The sequence below is a fragment of the Bactrocera oleae genome, chromosome 2 (assembly GCF_042242935.1).
Source record: "Bactrocera oleae isolate idBacOlea1 chromosome 2, idBacOlea1, whole genome shotgun sequence".
In the NCBI taxonomy this organism is placed as follows: domain Eukaryota; kingdom Metazoa; phylum Arthropoda; class Insecta; order Diptera; family Tephritidae; genus Bactrocera; species Bactrocera oleae.
In genome coordinates this window covers 17,496,528-17,509,704 of record NC_091536.1, presented here as the reverse complement: position 1 = coordinate 17,509,704, position 13,177 = coordinate 17,496,528, and the positions used below count along the sequence as shown (strand labels likewise).

At 31.7% G+C, this 13,177-nt stretch overlaps 1 long non-coding RNA gene across 1 annotated transcript; it reads left to right on the top strand.

Annotated features, from left to right (window-relative positions):
- The first annotated feature begins 12,760 nt into the window (after positions 1 to 12,760).
- LOC138857433 (uncharacterized) lies at positions 12,761 to 13,177 on the top strand. The gene is made up of 2 exons (XR_011396511.1): positions 12,761 to 13,005; positions 13,073 to 13,177. It is a non-coding gene; the product is annotated as an uncharacterized lncRNA (long non-coding RNA).

Genomic DNA, 13,177 nt, shown 5'->3' with positions numbered 1-13,177 from the left:
GTCCATTTAACTAATAGACTGTAAGATTGAATAAGGTATTTAGTGAGATGGATCATCAAATTCTAAGCATTATTCGGGCTTTCGGTAATATAATTGTTATGTGTTCCGCCAAAAACCTTTCAGTTGCGTTTAGGCTTGGTTATGTTAGGTTAAGAGTTAGATCGTAAAAGGGATCTCACTTGGACAACTTAGAACGCCGGTCCGAACGGCCTGAATGGTGAAACCATTGCCGTACGAGAAAAATTTGTAGATATCTTTATATGTTGAAAATCACAAGATTAAGAAGGTTTGTAGAAGTTTTGTCGTATGCATTAAAACTCACAACCCGCAGATGATATATTAAATATAAAAGTACATATACCTTAGTTCAAGCATAGGTGCTATTAAGCAGTCGTTAACCCAACCAAAATATGTTGATGTTCAACTAGCGACTCCCATTTCTGTTTCATCACTGTTCCTCTGAATTTAAAATTTACACACCATGAACTTATACACATATACTCGTATGTGCTATTTCAACCACAAATGACACCAATACTTAACAGTTGTTGTAGTTTTGATTTGTTCACTCTAACGTATGCGATAAAACTTATGATGATGATTATAATGACGACATGGACACAAGTTCAAAATGATAGCGCAGTGCTATTCTTGTTTGTAGATGCATAAACTTGTGTGGACTTAAGCATTTGTCGAGCATTTTGGATATTATGACAATCTGCGACAGCGAAACGGCACTAATGCCGCTTTTGAAAGACGTCAGCTGTTGCTATTTTGCCAGTTGTGGCTTCTCATTGCCACAAGTGAGTAAATTTATTGCATGCAATGTGACATAAAATGTTTTTAATGTCTGAAAGCGGCTTATGCTTTTGGCTTTTGGGTAGCTGAAGTAATTCTCGAGCATTTTTGGATTTATTAAATTTTTTATTAAATTTTCCAAAGCAAAAAATCTGTAAGATTTAAGAGCCTACATAGTTTTCAGTGTAGTTCGCATTCTTTAAGCGGTCTAATAAAGAGTTGACTAGTTTTTCGAAGGATTTTTATTAACGAAAGAGCTGTCAAAATTCGCTTCCTTCTGAATATTTGCAAATATAATTAATAATTGTTTTTGTTACCTGACTTTAAAGAAATTCTCTTAAAATCACAAACTCTCACGTTTTGATAATGCATTGCTATACTCCTCAAATTAATGAGTACAACAATTATATCTGTATATATAATCTTTATTTTGGGTGAGAATAATTTCAGGCATCCTTTAATCCCACTAAACGTGTTAACTTCCGTCAAGCTCTTGTGTGTACGTATTTCGTTAGACTTAACATGAAGTTTTCATGTTGGCACGTGCAAACAGTTGTAAAGTTAACGTGACGTCTTTCCTGTCAGCATCACGATTGTATGTTAATGGATAAGAAGTCGGGGAAATAAAGAGCACAAAGTAAAGAAAAGTTACAAACGTTGCCGAAAGTTGATGTGTACCCACAAACTTGTAATTTGTGGCAAGCTTAAAAGTATTGTATATAGATATACAGGGTGCTTTGTTTAAGAGGTTAAGTATTTCTCAGAGTTACAGCTTTCACATGAGCAATGTTAAAAAATGTTTAAAATTTATTACCAAAACTCGCGAAAAATATATGTTTACATTACTATCGTTAAATAATGTTCAGCCAAAAGTCATATTCATAACTAAAAAGTTGGGTAAATGTGGAATATTGTATGAGATTCATCACTATATTAGGACGAACAATTAAGAAAAGCACCACGAAGGACAAGTAATCCGGAATTTTCCCCATAAATAAAGTCAAAAACTTTAAACTAAAGACAGTCAATCTACAGTACATTACAACACAAGGATTGTAATATAAAAATCCGAAATATCGAAACCCAAATCAAATGAAATTTATCCATTTGCTTTGACAACTCCTGGGGCTCTTTCGATTATCTGCTCCGTTGCTTGTTTATCAATTTGAGTGCACCGGAAGCTGTGTAACTACACATAAAGTGAGTATGAGAATAATATAGAAATTTGGCCAGAAGTCGAAAACAAAGTCGTAAAGGATTTGAAATAACAACTTAATCAAAGGAAAACACAAACTCTTAAGTAAGCAATATTTTTCAATGTGAAAAACGGGAAGCAGATAAATGAAAAGACGATCCAAAGATGAAGCGTAACACATAGGCTGCTTCGTATGGGGAAAATGTATGAATGCGCTGAAATTATTAAATAGTAAATGCTAAATGAAGCGTAATGAGACTTCCTATGCTTGTGGCTTGACAAAAGTGCTTAAAGCTGCTTAAACGGCAACTAAATTTGAATTAGAATTTAAGCAAAATTGCTTGTAAACTTTGGAAAGCAATCAGAAATATTAATAATAGTAAAGAGATAGGGGATTAATGATAAACAAAAAAAAAAATAAAATAAACATATTTTTGTATCTTTTTTTCATTAATTTTAAGAAAAATTTAATGATTCTTTGCAAGTTTTGAAATGTTTATGAAATTAATATATCAATATTATTCTTTTCAACCCACTAACTATAAATGTGCACTTAGACACATACATTGTAACGAAATTTCTGCAAAGAAGACACATTTATCTTTACTGTCGCCGAAGTCGGTTTGCCTTTGTTGACTTGTCTTCTACTTGTGTGTTTGTGACCACAGTAAAAGGGTAAGAAATTTCACTTTCAATTTATTTAGGCTTTAAGGATTTACGATTTTGTTTAAGAAAAGTTACATGTAGTCGAGTTCAATCTTATAAAATGTCTATTTTTTTAAACAAATGATTTATGCTGATAGTGATTGAATGAAGTGCAAGATATTTGCAAATATAAATCATGAAAATAAGAAAATAATAGTAAGCGGCTATAGAACTTTAGTGGGGTATTGATATACTCACTTATCTTGTATTTAAGTGGATAATGTAGTATGAGTTTTTTGAAAAGCGAGTAGCGCTTAACATAATGAACATCGAAGTGGCGAATCGAAAACGACTCTTATTATGCATTGCAAATTCTCTTCATATTTCCATGTAACAGCTTTAAGCACTTTGTTGTTTTGTTTTATAATAGAAACTGGAAGTAAAGCAGCTTTTCTACACTCATATGAACTAGAAATAGTAATTCCATAAATATACTTCTCCTCTGTAGTTACATAGTAATTCACGTGTATCCCAGCATTTAGTATTTATATACCATACACCTTTGCACACACTTCTATTACCTACAAGCATTATCGCTTAGGGTCTATTTGCAACAATGGACAGCAGTCAACTGGCAGGACATGGAGCAATCTAATTGTGTTTTATGTGCGACCTCCATTTTATCGGATTTACCAGACATCAACTAACAATCGTTATAGCATTTTGTTCAACAACTAGCAGTACTCCGACTCATTAGGGTCGCTGTAGAGAAATGTATAGTTTTAAACTTGCCTCAAGCCTGTCTCATTCTACGGAATACTGAATGTTGTGCGAAAAGCTTCACAAAGCATATGTGCGAGTATGTACGCTACTCGTGTGTAAATATGTGAGTGGGAAGTGATACAAGAGCATCAATGAATATTTGCGCCATATGGGAATTCTATAACATAACCGTCATTGTGTGGGAATGTTGCATGTTCAGCATCCAATATGTGTGTGTGTTTGTTAATGTATATATATACGTATATAAGCTTTTATTCTCAAGTGTAAGACTATGTGTTGGAAGTTTTTTGTGCTTTGGTGAGTTTTGCTGTGATAGGTTGTTTCTATTACCTTATGAAAATAAATAACATTCATAAAGCATATTTGTCCGCTGAGAAAAGAACTGGCTTCAAACATATATTTTAATATATTATACTTTTGTTACTCAATATTTTTATCTCAGTGCATTTGCTATGAAAATATGAAAGCATTTAATTAAAATTGCACTGGAATTTTAGTTCATTTCTTTGCAGTTTTTATGTAGGAAATACTAAAATAACTTAATATATTGTCTAAATACTTTCGGATGAGTCCGAACTAGATAATCGAATGGGAGATGGTGCCTCTTCAGCAAAATTAAATACCAAAATCGCTTCCGTCTACCAGACCACTACAGTGTTTACCAAGCGGAGATCATAGAAATTAAAAAAGGTCTTCTTGTTCTGTCGAAGAGTGTGTTCACAATAAGGAATATATATATAGTCTCGTAGGGTTTCGTCAAAGATAGTGAAATATAGTGAAAGAAGAGATTAGTGGATCTAACATCCTATTTCACGACAAACCTGCAATGTGTTATAGGGTATTGTGATATCTCTGGCAACTGTGAAGCAGATAAACTAGCCAAAGCAGGAATCACCCTACCATTAGACTCCGGAAAAAAACCGGAATTTATATACCACTGGCTACTTACTAAACATTTGTAGATTCATTCTAACCGTCCATGACCAGTAAGATTAAGTAGACAGAGGGCATTGATGCTATATATAAGGGCTAGGGTTCAGTATTCATTAAAAAAGTGCTGAGTTAGAAGTATTATTTTTCAAGTTAACTTGAATTTATTAGATTTATAATATTATCGAATGACGACAAAGTTGAATGGAAAGCCATAAATAAATGAAATAGGTAAATATGTAAGTATAAATTAAAAAAAACTGTTGGAATAAGCGAAAGACCAATACCCAGTCTAATGCCAATTTCAAGTTTGACGCGGCGTATACGTAACTGCATGCCTGTACTCATGTACTAAGAACGATATATGTAAATATATAATATACATATTCATATGTAGGTATTTTATAATTTTCTTGCATAATGTATATGCATTATGCTTCTTTTGTCAATATATTTAGGTTTTGCGGACTATACTTAAGTATTATATATTATATTAAGTAGATAAGTGTGTTGTGTTAAATAACTGCAAAAATTAATCAATGTTATTGTTCACTTTGTTTATAAATAATATATTTTATTGGTATCCCGTTAAAGTATAAGCCCTACATACATACTCTGTGCACTCAATTATTATTTTTATTTATAAATGTAATTTAAAATGTAAAATTTTAATTAAACAAAATTACATTAAAAAATTTCCGTGACATTTGAGCGGTTAATTAAAACCAAATGGATGTCAATATTACATCATCAGTTTTTTATTTGTGAATAATAAAGCCTAATTGTCCAAAAAGCCATATATATTTATACACTATATATCTCTGTATGTCTATGTAGTGGTTAACGCGTGTAATTTTTTGTAGATCTGGCGCTTCATAGTAATAACGTACAGCTATAGTGGAGAACTGGAAAATTTTTGAGTTTCTTGAGGAAAAGTCAAAAAGATTTAACACTGTTTCAATATTATCACGGAATAAGGAATTGCTTGTAATTTACGACCTTATGAAATAGTAAATAATTTCCGGTGCCATATCAATCCAAAAATTTTAACGATCAAATTTATTACACCAATTTTATATGAGAGCGCTCTTCTTGAAATTTGAACATATCCATAAACTGAATATGCTTTTATTTATTTTATTTGTTTATCTTTGGTGTGGAAATACCTTAGATTTCATGATTGTGCTAGCAAGAAATTCGAGCTGATGAGCCACTGCCTTTCTCGAAGAAAAACACAATTTCGTAAGTTTAAAGTGGTTAAGAGCACACAACGCCACCCCAAAGTGAATGCAGCAAAAGTTGATATCCCACAATGCATCACTACATACATCCAATAATATAAAACATCGAGAAGATTACAAGTGAAGATAAGTAAGAGATAACGGTTTAAAACATAAAAGCAAACCTATGAAGCAAATGTAATACTTCACAAAATTTGAACAACTCTAGATTTCTAGCACCAGTGTGTTGCAAGGGCAAATATTGAAACTCCGCCTAAGATATTAAAAACCGTCTAAATATTTACAAATTCTCTACAGTTACTTATACGAACAAATACATTTTGAAAATCCATTTGTACACCACAATACGAGTGCTAGGTAGTACTTCCTTGTTTACCACGGCGCTGGCGAAGCAAATATTTGAATATTGAGCTTTCTTGTTTATTTTATTTCCTCTTTGCGTCAGTTTGTATTGTTCAAGTATGGATGTGAAACTAGTGCTTTATACTAAAGTGTCAGACAATAAATATGATATATGATTAGCTCAACTGAAATGAAATTAAAGTCGCACTGCATGCATAAAGTAAACTGTTATGCAAACAATTAACGCAAGGACTTTTGCTACATTGCGAGAGTTAAGTAAAGTCTGCGTAACAGTTTGAGGTGTAATCAATTATTTTTGTTGTTACTTCGAATATTTTTGTTAAATAGTTTAAGAATTGTACTGTGCTGACAGGCTTGAATACACCACCAACTCGAGCACTTTTCGGTTAACCGTTAAAATGTTTCGAAATTATCTTTCTCATATTTCAAACTTAATATAAGGTCACATCCGTATGGCGCCTGATTTGTTCAGTTTTTCGACATTATTAGTGAATTTACCTGTGATATTGCCTCTTGACTACTCTTTGATAGAGTATACCTTTTTCTTATTCAAATAATGCAGCAGAACTCTAATTTTAGAAATAATCCGCTGCTTCCAGCGTTTCTAGATTATTTATATTATTTCTTCTTAATTTCAGTTTGTGACTATTATTTGGTGGTCGTGAGTACGTCTTCGAATTCTAATTATTCAAACGGGAACCAAAAAAATTAGTAAAAAAAATGAACTAAAATCGTGATTACCTTTTTAAAAGCAAATTATGAGATATGTTGTGCATTTCAACTCACATTATAAACAATCCCTTTCGAGGCCGGTAAATCTCGACAGTGGTTGACACTTAACGAACGGAAAGCATACGAGTATATTAAAATCGAAACACTTCTTTCGATAACAAAAAACTTATCCAGCACATGATTGTCTTAAGGTTGTAACCAAAAATATCGTTAAACATTCTATTTATATAAAATTTAGTTAAAATTGAAGAGCAATTTTGAACTTTAAGGAAGGATTCGTGGTTATAAATATAAAAGTTGTTTTTATTAAATTTTTAATTAAACATAGTATAATTACTAATGTAGAGTCTTACTTATAAAAAACACCAATGAATTTAATAAGAAGTCACGTAAAAGTCATAACAACTCAACTTCTCTCATTCGCATAAAAGAGCTCACAACGCTTTACTTTTTGTTTAGCGTAATTATATACAAGTACAATGCTCTATTATTCAATAATGCAATGGAGTTCCACAAGTAATCGTAATCGATTAAAAGTTTTGTCATTGACAGCTGCTAATGAAATGAGCGCGCGTTGTGGTTGAGTATAAACAATTGCATAAGCGTAATAGATTTGCTTCTAAGTTTTAATTGAATGCTAAACTCATCTTGACCTGTTTGACTTACGCTTATAAAAACTTATTGAACTATATAAAGAGGTGCGTTTACTTAAATGTATATCAAAGAGTGGCCTTGGTTCGTCACTTCTTGGATCGAGTATATTTCTGAGTATGGCGTACTGACCTTGCTACATAGCATCTTAATTGAGACAACGCAGCAGACACACATTTACGCATAAGTAATGTAAAAATCAACCATACTTGTGTTTATTTGAATAAACATGTGAATACTATTAATTATGCATATGTATATGAATACATATATAATATAGGTATATACATATATAAACTTTTCGATTCAGCAACTTTCTGACACTTTGCAAATTCGTTTATCGTCACGACCATTTAAGTGAACTCAACTCAACATTGTTCTGGCTGGCATTTGTACAACAGTCGAAAAGATGAAGAGTACAAGCACTTGAATTCTCTGGGCTCCGACATTTTTTTGGTGCAGGAAACTTTCATGCGTATTTGTGTGGGGTTTTTATTGCTGCAGTACGTTTAATTTCATTAGAGGCGTCACCCACCGGAACAGACAATGTCACGTTCAAGACTCATTAAAACTTGCACGCAGATGTGCGGCTTCTTCTATATACAAGTGTGTGTGTGTAGAGTTCATCTCAACATATGCGCAGTCCACCAGTGGTGTTGCGAGGCTGAGCACTGTGGTTGCTAAAAATGAGATGTTCTTGTACATATGTATGTATGCTTATGGTATGTTTGCATTTAGCTGAATGGAATGGCAAAAAAATTTGTGAATGCAGACGGAATGTTGAGTGTTGACGCCATTTTAATGACTTGCATTACTTGCTTATACAATTTTATGACGTCTGGCATTATTTACATACTCGTATGTAATTCCGGATCAGTAGTGCTTGCAATGACATATATTTATTGCATGACAGCATCGCAATTATAGTGGACTTGTGTATGTGAGATACAAGTATAATATGGGTTCTAGATTTCATTGAAAAAATAGTCTTTTAGTTCTTCACATAACCCGGTTATTCACTCAATTTAGGTAGTATTTTTTCTCTAATTAATGATTTGTTCAATTCGCCACACACATAAGTTTTGACGATAATAATAATCTTTATCATGTATAAGTAGATATATGTTGCTATAATTTTTGTTTTTTTATTATTCAAACATGTTGCTACATGTATAATTAAAATATATATAAATGATCAGAAAGACCTGACGAGTTGAATGAGTGACTGTCTGTCCGTCCGTCCGTCTTTGCAAGCAATAACTTGAGTAAAAATTAAGATATCTTAATAAAATTTGGTACACGTGTTCCTTGGCAAAAAGTGAGGTTGACATTGTGAAAATGGCTGCGAATGCATTACAACCACGCCTACTTTTCATATAGCACAATTTCAAATTCTATATGATTCTTTCACTTTTCAGTACACATATCAAGCACCAATGAATATATTCGGACAAACTTTGCACAAATAGTGCCTTTGAGGTGTGCCATCTTATGACTAAAAATTGTGTAGTCGGACCAAACTATACCCTCCCATACTGAATATGAGAACGTCACATCCTATCGCGAACATTTTAGCGAATATACCGGTCGACTGTCAGATATATCATTTAAATTGGAAAAGAAATTTTTCAGGTTATGATCCTTGCAAGTTGCAAAAGTATAAAATATTTGGTTGCAACCGAACTTAGCCCTTCCTTACTTTTTTCTTTTTAGACTATCATTAAGAAGCATCATATCGCCGGGGTGTCGACAGTAGGTTCTGATTTTGACTTTAGAGTTTTTTTGTACCAAAACTACCACTAGCGAACTTCAAGAAATTTACTCTCAAAGAGTTCTTTACGGAGTAAAGTTAAATTAAATAGCATATAACCTATTCCAAAGGGTGTCACTTCTTGACTTGCTTCTACAACTCATTATTACATAAATTCTACAAGTTTACATTCAGCTATTCAAAGCATTCGGAATTTACCGTTATTCGCTATGCACATTGAATTCGCATTGAACTGGAACAAATGTGGCATGGAGTAATCTAATTGTGTTTTATGTGTGTTTTTACTTTTATCTGTTGTTGGCACAGCAGCAGGCAATAGCCAAATCACGTCTGTCTCATAAAATTTATTATTCGGTTTTGGATTTGGCTTATTCTGCCCATAAACGGTGTGAATACTATCAGTTTTTCAAGCATTTGAAGCCATTTGAAAAGACCGTAAAGCAAATTTCCCAAAAGTCAGACGACTGTGAAGTGATAAGTACTCATTTGTGAGTGTTGAACACATTTGATTAGAAAATGTTGCAGCCTAAGCCGTATTTGTGTATATACATACGTTCATTGATGCTTAAAAGTTAGGCAGAATGAAGGATTTTATATGTAGGCAAGGCTAAATAAATAGGACTTTTATTAGTTTAATCAATGCATTAAGAGTCAGTACTTGTTTAATCTGAAGAGTTTCGACTTCTTTATATTTATTAATTAATATTTATCTTATGTGATACACTTTTTATTTCGACAATTCTAGCGTATATGTCTAAAAATATATACGTTATACTTAAAAGTCAATATATTATTGAATATATAGAAGTAATAAATAAAAGTTTCGTTATAAATAATTTCAATCCGACATTCATGCTTTCAGTGTCAAGAACAGAAAATATGTTTCGAATTTCTTGCCTAAGTTCAGATGTGAATACCTCTACTGGCATTATATGACGGCCATAATTTTGCAATTACTCGAATAATTATTTTTTTCCATTGTATTTCATACACCTACACATATGCCTATGCGTTTGTTGTTTGCCCTATTTTGCGCGACATTATAATTAGACGATTGAAATTTGCGATTTATATTTTCCTCAAATGTGTTAATTAATTATGTAATTAAATTATTAATAACGGTGTCATGCTCACATCAAATTATTGAATTCAAATGCAACAAAAACTACCGTTGAGGGTTGAAAATGTAATTATCACCTTAAATCGCCTAAACGTATGCTATGAATTTTATATTTTGTGTGTATTCCTTTTTGCAATTTTTGCACATATTAATTTCGCGCATTAGTTTTGTAAATCAATTTGTTATACATACACATTTTTCATATTTACACTTTTTGAGAACATTTGTATATAAGGAGTTTTACATTAAATTAAGGTATCAATTAATCTCAGCATGATGCGTAGAATGCATTAAGTATAATTAGTTAAGCTTTTGTTCTAGTAAACAAGATAAAAAGTTTTTCATATTATTTTTTACTTTTTTTCGTAAGCTATTGTGAAAAGGACGCTGAGCTGTATCATTTTTTGTCTCAAAGCTTTTAACGACACAACATTCACCTTTTTTGCAGATTGTTCTAGTATTTATGCTGCAAAGTACTTATTATTGCTGAGAATTCCACAGCTGTTTGTAATTTATCTATGTAAAATATATTTTACAACATACATATTTACAAGTACGTCACCGTATATTGAAACATCAAACTGGTCCGAAAAATACAAGCTTAAAATTACAGTGCTTGGACAGTAAATTAAAAATATCTAAATAGATTAAACAAATTTTAGAATGATATATTCTTGCTGCTAACTTACCAACTAACTTAACATAGTAAAGAATTTACCAAAAACCTATCTTTTTACAGGGATATAGAGAATATCGAAGTAATTAAGTTTTGGTTTTTTTTAAACTTTTTTTTTTGATTATTGTTTCCGTAGTTTTTCTGACTAGATATATAGAAATAGTATGAGTTTGGCATATTTTTGACTGAAATCCAACTTTGAATTGTAGAAACTCGTCAAATAACGAATATCTTTGCGACAAAAATCACAGGGACAACACTTTTATTTGGTCCTTTGTGATGCCAAAATATACTAGATGTGGAGCAAGTGAACCTCATATATAGACAAAGCGCTTTGAGCCTATTGTAAATTCGTCGAGGCAGCAAATTTCTATTTTAGTCAGTTCGCCCGGTTGACTGAAGCTATGACATCCAAAATTTTTTAACCGCAATCATTTGAAAACTGGACAAATGTGAAGAAAGTATAGCGATGTACATATACTTGTATTTTTATCTTTTCCTCTATTAAACACTTTGACTATTGGCGTCTGTTAATATTTTTACCCTCACCGCATCTATTGGATAATGTAGAGTTCGAACCCATATAACTGGGACTGAAAATATCCATTGTTTATATAAAAACGATAGTCGACTGACTAGCTGTGTTTTTGGTGTAGACGAAACCGATAATGATAAATGTTATTCAAAGTATGTCAATACAATTATATATATATATATATATATTAGGGTGAGCCGAAAAAAATCCAATACTTTTTCGTTCGCTTGGTAGTCTGAAAAATTGGTTGATAGATACCTTTAAGAAAGGCTCTCCAAGTCCGCCAAACAGTTTTCTATTTTGTTCTTATTAGCAGATAGAAAAATTCAAATCTCGTTTCCAACTACAAGTACTTAAAAAATATGTCGTTTCATAAATTTTGTAAAAAATTGAATGCTCTAATATAATAATATTAACGGTTGAAGTTTGATTATTTTAATTCAAAAAAACTTTTAAATTTTATAGTTCAATGAAAAAAACTCATAGTTTTGTAGGAAATTTACAACTCTACAAAAATGGTCGCTTATAATTTTTCGATTAAATTAAGAAAAAAATAGAAAATAGACTTTCTTATAGGTATCTAGCGAAAGAAAAGGTATCTGGTAGCGAAAAACATATTAGTTTTTTTTTACCGACCCTCGTATAAACGTATGTAAACTCTTGTCTACATGTACTTATGTTCCGTATACAACTGTACCAAATTGTTGCTGTATATGATGATAATGAAAATTTCACTTGATGCCAAATGATGTTTTAACTATGTTAGCCACATTTTAATAATTCCAATTGCGCAACAATTATAGCTATTGCTAAGATATTTGACAATTTAAAACTATTAACAATTTGACTGATCGGTTTCAAGTGCATGAGTCTGTTTATTTTATCTCATATTTAGCCAGAGAAGTTTTTGTGAACTCTTTGGATTTGAAATTAGGCTATCATTTTAAATTCTTTGTAGCCTTGCAAGAAGTTGCCGGCAACATATCATTTGTATTACTTCTATCTACATTAAAAACGAACAAAAAGTAATTGGAAGAGGACAGCCAAAGAATAGTGAAACATTTGAAGATACAAAGGTTTACAACAATTGTGCCAACTTGGCATTGTGAAGAAATCTCATGTCTAAAAATTAATTTTATTTAAACGGCAGGCTGTAAGGACTGTACTAAAATAGTTACAAAATCAATGAGATTCGGAAGTTTTTAGCGTATAAACTCATGATGAGGATTACAAGAGATATAAGCATACTGATTTCAATCATAACCTGTCTTTGATTCGCCACTTGCCATACACTCACTTAACTTACATTTTGAATATTTTTCCCTTACATATACTGAATGCAACATTAGTTTCGGTTTGCCTTGCCAAATTGAAATTACTTGCGTCAATTAAAATTAACTAAGAAATAATTTTTGATTTTATATAAATGTACACACAGATTTTAAAATCTATACCACTTGGCGTATGGTCTCATTCAATCTACTAACAATATGGCGTTTACTATTGGAATACCTTTGCTATTATTACTTGGATTCATAGAAATGCTATTAATTCAGCAATCTGTGGTAAGGTTTTGTATTCCAAGTACTTGTAATTAGATTTTTCATAATATTTTATTTTATTTTGAATAAGGGTAAGACTTGCGATTACGATTGGGATCCCACCTGTAATGATATATTTCAATAATATTTGAATTATTAAATCCAAAATAAATTCGTTTGGTCAAAATGTGACAAA